The sequence below is a fragment of the Cavia porcellus genome, unplaced genomic scaffold (genome assembly GCF_034190915.1).
Source record: "Cavia porcellus strain 051 isolate PalLab524CR breed Dunkin Hartley unplaced genomic scaffold, mCavPor4.1 scaffold_9, whole genome shotgun sequence".
In the NCBI taxonomy this organism is placed as follows: Eukaryota; Metazoa; Chordata; class Mammalia; order Rodentia; family Caviidae; genus Cavia; species Cavia porcellus.
This window is the reverse complement of record NW_026947492.1, coordinates 17,682,798-17,691,086: the sequence shown is the minus strand read 5'-3', so window position 1 is coordinate 17,691,086 and position 8,289 is coordinate 17,682,798. Positions and strand designations below refer to the sequence as shown.

The window sequence follows — 8,289 nt, the reverse complement described above, 5'->3', positions numbered from 1 at the left end:
AAACCATTATAACATTGCTAATGTACACTCAAAGTTTTTCTTCACTAGATAAATACAATTAATAAGGGATAATAATGGATCACCCTCAGTTGGTAAAGTATTTCTTAAATATTTTGTCTTGTGGAAATGACAACATTAGTTGTCATAGGTGGAAACTAGAAAAAATATAATGAGATGAACTGAGGGAAAAACTAAAACTCATAAAATAGTACAGTCTTAATTCTTTATTTCATAAGATTTTATTTTTTATTTATTTTTATTTTTAAAAAAGTGAAACAAAAGAAATAATACAAAATTTCAAAAAAAACAGTAAGAAATAAGTACTAGTTAATATACTGATTATTGTTATCTTAGAAGTTGTTGTTCAGGTTACAAAATTTAGTCATAAAAATGATCAAATAAGCAAACAGTGATTATATGTATGTAGGTATATGTATGTATGTATGTGTGTGCAAGATAGATACCTATACTACTAACTCTGTTAGTTCATAAAAAAAAAAAATGTTTGCGCTGCCATTGTAAGATTTTACACATTTAATCTTTGTCATTAAAAAGAATTCCATCAAAGACCTCAAATACCATGTAGATAATCACTATGAAATTTGTAGAGAATAGTAATGAATGCATAGGTGATGACAAATCATGCATAAAAATATGCAAGGCTGTGCACATTGACTATACTAGAATAAGCTGAGCAGTTATAATCATATTTGCTGAGAGCTTTCAAGATTATATAAATGACACTGAATTCTTGTTCTCTGAAGTTTTCCAAACCAGAAAGATCAAGAAGACAGACCAGACAGATGGGCTAGCTTCAGTGGTGATGGTTCGGCAGGAACATAGCTACTGTGATGCAAAAGCATAATGAGGCTGATGAAGGAGTTTGAAGAGAAATAAAAAAGAAAATTTTTCTTCTTTTTCCTCCCAACAAGTATCCCAGGACATTAATATCACACAAAATAACATTTGGTACACCTCAATGTTTAGTCATAATGACAAGACAAGAGAGACAAAAAAAAAAAAAAAGCCATGAGCACCTTTATGATCTAATATTTTTGTTTGATTATGGATTGTAAGAATAAGGGATATTGTGGATGCATTTCATGGTAATATATTAAGATACTCAAAATTTTAGAGTTTTGGATAAAGGAATAATCCAAGAAGATTTACCATAGTAAATGATCGTTTAAAATGATTATCACAAGGGTGAAGAAATAGAAAAGCAGGGGAAGCAACCAATTTTAATTTTTCAATGTCTGTTAACTCTTTTTTGTGTGGTACAGTCCAACCTCTGTTTTGTAGGCTATTTAATATCTACGCTCACATTCTAAGATGATTTCTTCTTACAGTTCTCAGAATGATTAGAAGGAATACACACATTTCTGTACTAATAAATGCTTTTAAATGGCTTTCTTACATACATAAGTCATAGAAAATGACAAAAATTTACAGTCATTGATATGCATTTCTCTTTATTGTTGAAACTTTTGTGAATGTTGTTTAATACTAAGAGAAATAAATATAAGGTTATATTTAAAAACTGGTAAAACACACCCAAGCAATATAATTTCAATACCCACATACACAGAGATGTGATGTATTACACACACACACACACACACACACACACACACACACACACAAACACACACACACATATATGTACATATACATACATGTGTGTACAATGCAAATATATGCTAATAAATTGATAGTTACACATACACATAAATTTTTTTCTGGGTAATGAAATGGATGAGAAGATAAGAACAGGTTCGGACATAGAAATAAAGCTTTTTTCTAATTGCCCAAAAAGAAATAGGCTCTGTTCCAGTCTTGGTTGTATAGGACAAGAGAAAGGTGACACAGTTTGAAAATGTTCATATCACATATTTAAAGCCAAAATGAGCAAAAATCAGGCATTTTTTGTGCTTTTTAGATGAGAAAGAGGGAATTTTAAATGCATCTGAGCCAAAATTATCCAGTTAAAGAAGAACAGATTAGCATGGCATGATGGCAGAAACCTGAGTTCCTAGCACTTGGGAGGCTGAGGCAGGAGGATTATTGCAAATTGAAGACCAGCCGGGGTAACACCTTGAGTTCATGATCAGCCTGAACTGCCTGAACTAGTGAGACTCTGTCTTAAAAAGGACAATACAGTAGAGTAGAGTAGAATAGAATAGAATAGAATAGAATAGAATAGGCCCACATTGTACCTCTGGGCTCAGTATAACAGAGATACGAAGTCAAGGACACGATGGTATTTGGAGATGCTCATGTTTATCTTCTTAATGAAACTCTTCGTGAATGTTTAAAAGCATAGAGGTAACAGAATGAACACAACCATCCCCTGCCATCTAGAAGTGACCTTAAAATAAAATGGACATATCAGGATGTAGAGTCTAAAGAGATATTATACAGAGAGATGTGGAAAACCCTCTAAGCGCTGCTCCCACTGCAAAGTGGTTTGACAGCTGAGCACTTGACAGAGGCCACCACAGCCTCTTAAAGTTTAGTCTTGAGAAGGGCCAATGCCTCCCAGCAGGGTTATCTAAAACCTCCACCTGCTCTTTCCAAGGGCACCACCAGGATCTTAACTAGATAACAGGTAGAGAAGGAAACTTATGATGAGAAATCCGCTTCTCCTGCTGTTAACAAAAATAATGGTTTTTCAGAGAGGACAGTAAGTTTTTATATAGAAGAAGTGCTGGTCATTAAACAGCACACAATTTGTTGGCTTTAATTTTTCTGGCTAAATCAAGAATACAGTAGTGAAAGAACATAAGTTCTCAATCTGAGAATCTATAATTTTTTTTTTTTTAGAATAAATAAAACAAAGCATTTCCTCTTTAAGAAAAGAGGAAGATGTTGCACAACTGTCTGGAAACAGAGGTGGTGGTGTCAACCCAGAATTGTGGAGCAAAGAACACTGTATAGAATAAAAATATATCTAACAAGCCTATGTTTTCAGTGTCTTTCAAAATGTTTCTATCACTTTACATGTTAACCTGCCATGTGACTTATCATAGTACCAACAAGGGTTTATATTTTGCACATTCAAAAGGTAAAAATTCTTCATTTCAGAAATCACAATTTCAGAAGTGTTTGTTGGTACACTTAATTAAAAGATTAGGAAACAAAAATTGAGAAGATAAGAAACTAATCAAACATTCATTTCCTAAATTGTGATAGATAATTATTGAATTAAAAGTTCTGTATTTAATACAAATAAATCATAATCAATCATATAGAAGCAATTAAAGACTTTAAAAAACTATGTTGAAATGATGCAGATGACACTAGGCAAAGGGATTCTGGGAAATCTCAGGGGAATGCTCTCTTCCGTGTGTCTGAACACCTCAAGTCAGTGCTACCTTGTTTTGCCCAAAGAAGTACCAAGCATAATCTCACGATTTGGGGGCACTTTCTGGATTTTTTCCTTACTAAAACTACAGAAATAGTAAATTTTTACTAAACCTAAAACTCTTTTCCATGAGAACTTTCTTTTTTCAAATTAATTCTCTAGGGAAATTATCACAGCCTTATGCTTCAGGCGGTAGATCGGGGGATTCAACATTGGTACTACACTCATATAAAACATCAAGGATACTTTCCATTGGTCCACAGAGCTGCCTAATAAGAGTTGCATGTGTGTGACTGATAGAGAATCAAAGAACACAGCAACATCTGAGATGTGGGAGCTGCAAGTGCTGAAGGCTTTGGAGCTGCCTACAGTGGAGTGAACAGGAATGATGCTGGCTATGAGGAAGATGTAGGAGCCAAGTATGGTGATAGTTGGGAAACATATTAAAAGCACTGAAACACAATATTACTACCTCACTGATAAAAGTACTGGAGCAGGAGAGCTCCAATGGGAAAAGGTCTCAAAAGTAATTACTTTTAACTTTGCAGAAAAGCTCCCTCAGCATGCAGACTGTGTAAGTTGTGGCACCAACCAAAACCAAACTGTACACCCCAGCTAACATCCAGCTGCAGACTTGAGGAGACATGGTGACATGGTAAAGCAAGGGGTTACAGATGGCAAGATAGTGGGCATACGCCATTGCAGCCAACATGTGACACTCTGAGAGAGCAAAAACTAAGAAGAAGTAGAGTTGAGTCATACACTGGGGGTAGGAGATGATGTTCTTCTCTGTCACAAAGTTGACCAGCGGGTAATGCCAGTGGAAAAGGACAGGTCAATGAAGGACAGACTACTGAGGAGATAGTACATGGAGATATACAGGGGAGAACTCAACCCAATCAGGGTGATCAAGCCCAGGTTCCCCACCACTGTGAACACATATATTCACAGGAAGAGGAGGAAGAGGGGCAGCTGGAGCTCTGGTTTCTCTTTTATCCCAGGGAGAAAAAACTTCTTCAGTGTAGAATGGTTTCCTTCTGTCATTTCCTTCTTGGAATCTGTGTAGGAAGAGAAGCCAAGCTTTGAGGTTCATCTTAGTGTTCCAACAATTGAGTGAGAAGCAGAAGTCTATCTTTTTCATCCTTGTACTTCCTGTCCTGTCAGATCTTCATTTATTTTACTTCCATGACCTTGAGATTCCAGAAATAAGAAACATAAATGAATCAAAGTGAAATAAATCCAGAAAAATTAAATTAATATTAAAAATAAATATAAAGTTTGAGACATTATATTTCCTTATTTGAAAACTTACTACAAATTTACAGGACCAAATTGGTGTGATATTGCTATAAATATAGAATTACAGATCAATTAAATAGAATTAACAGTGCAGAAGTAAACATACATCTAGGATGAACTGCATTGTTATGGTGATTTTAGGACAATTCAATGAGGGAACATTAATTTTCATAACAAATAGTTACTGGACCATTAGGGACGTACATATTAAAGGGTGAATTTGGGACTCTTTCTCAAACCATCCACAATAGTTTCCTCAAAATTAATCAAAAGACTAAATTAAAGAGCTAACACTGTTAAAAAAAACAAAACAGGAAACAAAGCAGAGACTTAAATGTTGGTGATCTTGGAGATGATGATAGTTTCTTAGATAAGACACTAAAATCAGAATGTTCTATAGGAAAAAATAGTTAATTGTGCAATATGAGGATTTTTTAAATTCTGTTTTAAATTCTGTTTAAAAACATCATACAGAAAATTAAAAGAAACAACATAAAATTCTGTTTAAAATTCTGTTTAAAAACATCATACAGAAAATTAAAAGAAACAACATAAAATTCTGTTTAAAAACATCATACAGAAAATTAAAAGAAACAACATAAAAAATTTTAAAACTCTAACATCTTAAAAGTTTAAAATGGATATCTTATTTTTTTATTATCAGAATATCTAAACAAATATTCTCATTTTTGTGATATATAAATTACCAATAACACCTGAAGAACATTAGGAAGAACATATTCTCAAGCTGTGCTGAGTACTGAATAAAAAAACTCCAATATTTCAATGTGTATACAAGTATATGAAATTATGCTTAAAAATGTAAATACACTGAAGCAAACTTAACAGTGACAGCATATGTAAACCATTTGCTATGCGCATTTAGGATAGAGGAGTGAAGAACATAAACCTCTGTTCTTTAGAAAGTGACAATATAGAAGGCAGCAAGAGACAGACTAGGCAATGAGATAAGCACCACAGTGAGGTAGGTCCTGAATAAACAGAGGTGTCACCGTGCTTGTGCAAAATGGGGTCAGTGAAGGACACTGAGGCACAGCTGAATAATTTTTTCCTTTGTGGTGAAACATGTATCACAGAGTGTGGCTGTTAATTAGGATAACATTTGTTAGACATTGAATTTTTTATGACTTTTTTTTTTTTTTTTTTTATTGGTACCAGGGATGGAACTCACGACTGCCTGCTTGCAAGGCAGGTGCTTATGCCGCTGAGCTAAATCCCCAGCCACTTAGACACTGAATTTTAACTCATAACATTACTGTAGTTTCTCTTTTTTCTCCTGGATTATTGCATAAAATCCTATGTAATAAAATCACCTCAGTCGAGATCTTTAACAGTGAAATTCCACTTAAGAGAACCACCGTTTATCTGCACACGAAAGTGTTCCTTAAGTGCACATGTGGCACATACTTAATCTTATATGTGACAAGCTTTTCTCTTACACTAATTTATAGCTCAGTATAGTGCTGGGCACAGTATCTCACACAGAACAATTATCAAAACTTTAAGTCACAGAAGTTAATACAGGCTCAAAGTAACTACATAAAGACCTCACGCTGTCTGAGATGAAAAGTAAGCAAAAAAATTCATGACATTTTTTAGTACAGGATACAGAGAGATGATAAGAATAGGTGTCCTCCTTAGGGAGTGTGGTTCTTAGAATAAGAACCCGTCGATACAGACCAGTTACCAGTTGCCATCTGCATCCCTGTTACAACTGGGAAAGACACTGCAGGTAAAGAATCTAGAATTACAACAGCCAAGGTCAGGGATACAAACTACCCCATTCCTTCCAAAGAGTTCAGTGTTCTGTATTTTTCTTATCTTCTCTTGTAAAAGGAAAGCAGACTTTGGTCATGTGAGGCACCTTCTGAGTCGCTAATCTTGACATGTGATGAAGCTGATGCCCAAGGCACTTTGCCCTTCTGCAAAGCGTGACTGCTATGACAATATCCTGTACTGAGAATTACAGCCTTACTAGGAGCAAGCAATGGTAGTGACCTCCAACTAGAATCTTATCTCACAAGTATCATCTCTTGGGAAAGAAACAATTAGAATTTTCTTTGATCCTTACTGGTTTTCAAGTGTTTAATATTCTCACATACGTGTTTCAGGGTTCTTACTAAAATATGACTGACAAATGCAATGTGAGAGATATTTTTTGGAGCTGAAATGAGTTTCATGCTCAGAAATTTAGCAGTCTGATATTTCAGGAAATTTTTATGACATGAACCAAATGAATTGCTTAAAGTGATTTTTTAAATGAGAAAAATTCCAAAACAGGGAAAAGAGCAAACATCCTTAAAATTTAACTTTCATTTTAATTGATTATCTTTTTATTTAGATTCATATGATACACTAAACTTGTAAAACAGTTCTTCCCACAACATTGTAATTTGGGCCCTGAATTAAATCAGCTTTTCTTGAGTTCCAGAATGAATCTCTCTTATACGCTATTAAGGACTTCCGAGGAATACCTAGCAAGACTAAGGAGAACAAATTAAGTGTGTTTTCCTTCTAGGAAAAAAAAAAGAAGAAAAAATGTTGATGGACCTTGAAAATGTATATGATAGAAATTATTTTCATACTGATCTAGTCATCAGTAGGCTTTTAATGTTTTTATTCAGTAATTACTAAATGTACAATTTTTGAAACAATAGTCACAACAAATTATCTTAAGTTTGTTTCTCATAGTTTAAATTTTGTTAGACATGGAGATTTCATCTGCCTATAAAGTTATGTTGTGACTTGCTAAAGTCATTTTGTTAGTTGTATTATTATAAATATGAACATTTACTGTAGCAATGGTGCACATTCACGAGTTTGACTGCAGTATTTTGTGACATTACATGTGGTTCTGGTCTCTTCCCTCCACTACTCTGCACTCTTCCAGTCGCCCCATTCAACCCTCTTCCTTACTGCTATTCCAAGTCAGAATACTGTGTTTTGCATTTTGCCTCATTTTTTTTGTTCTGTTTTAAGTTTCCATATATGGGAAAAAATTGTAAATTTTGTTTTCCATATACAAGGAGAGAGACAGTGATCTAGTTTCAATCTGCATGTGAAAATCCAGTTTCGTTGTTCAAGGCACTGACCTTTCTCCAGGTGACACCTTGCTTGAGAGTCAGTTTGGTTAAGATACAGGGACTTATCTGTTAGTCTTATGTTTTTCTGAATGGTTCTAATTTTAGAATAATACCATAATTCCTTGCTGTTTTAGTTAGTATGGCTTTGTAGAATGTTTTGAAGTTACGGTACAACTCCTTTTGTGGAGAATTGCTTTGGTTATTCAAGTTACTTCATTATTCTGTAAAGTTTTAGGAATATAATTCTAGTTCTGTAATTAGTACTTCTATCTGTAATTAGTACTTCTATCTGTAATTAGTACTTCTACATTTGAATCTGTACATTGCTTGTGTGTTATGCCTTAAATCTTAATTCTTAATTCTTAAATCTTAATTCTTCCAATTCATGAAAATATGAGCACATTGGTATTCTTTTTTCTTTTCTTTTTTTTTAATTTAAAGGAAAAATACTAAACAGTATAAGGGTACAAGTAATACAGAATTTCAAAAAAACAGCAAGAAATCACTGGTTAATAGATTACA

At 33.9% G+C, this 8,289-nt stretch overlaps 1 pseudogene; it reads right to left on the bottom strand.

The window, feature by feature from the left end:
• Window positions 1-3,514: 3,514 nt before the first annotated feature.
• Window positions 3,515-4,408, bottom strand: LOC100735290 (olfactory receptor 8G50-like; annotated as a pseudogene).
• Between the last annotated feature and the right edge of the window lie 3,881 nt (window positions 4,409-8,289).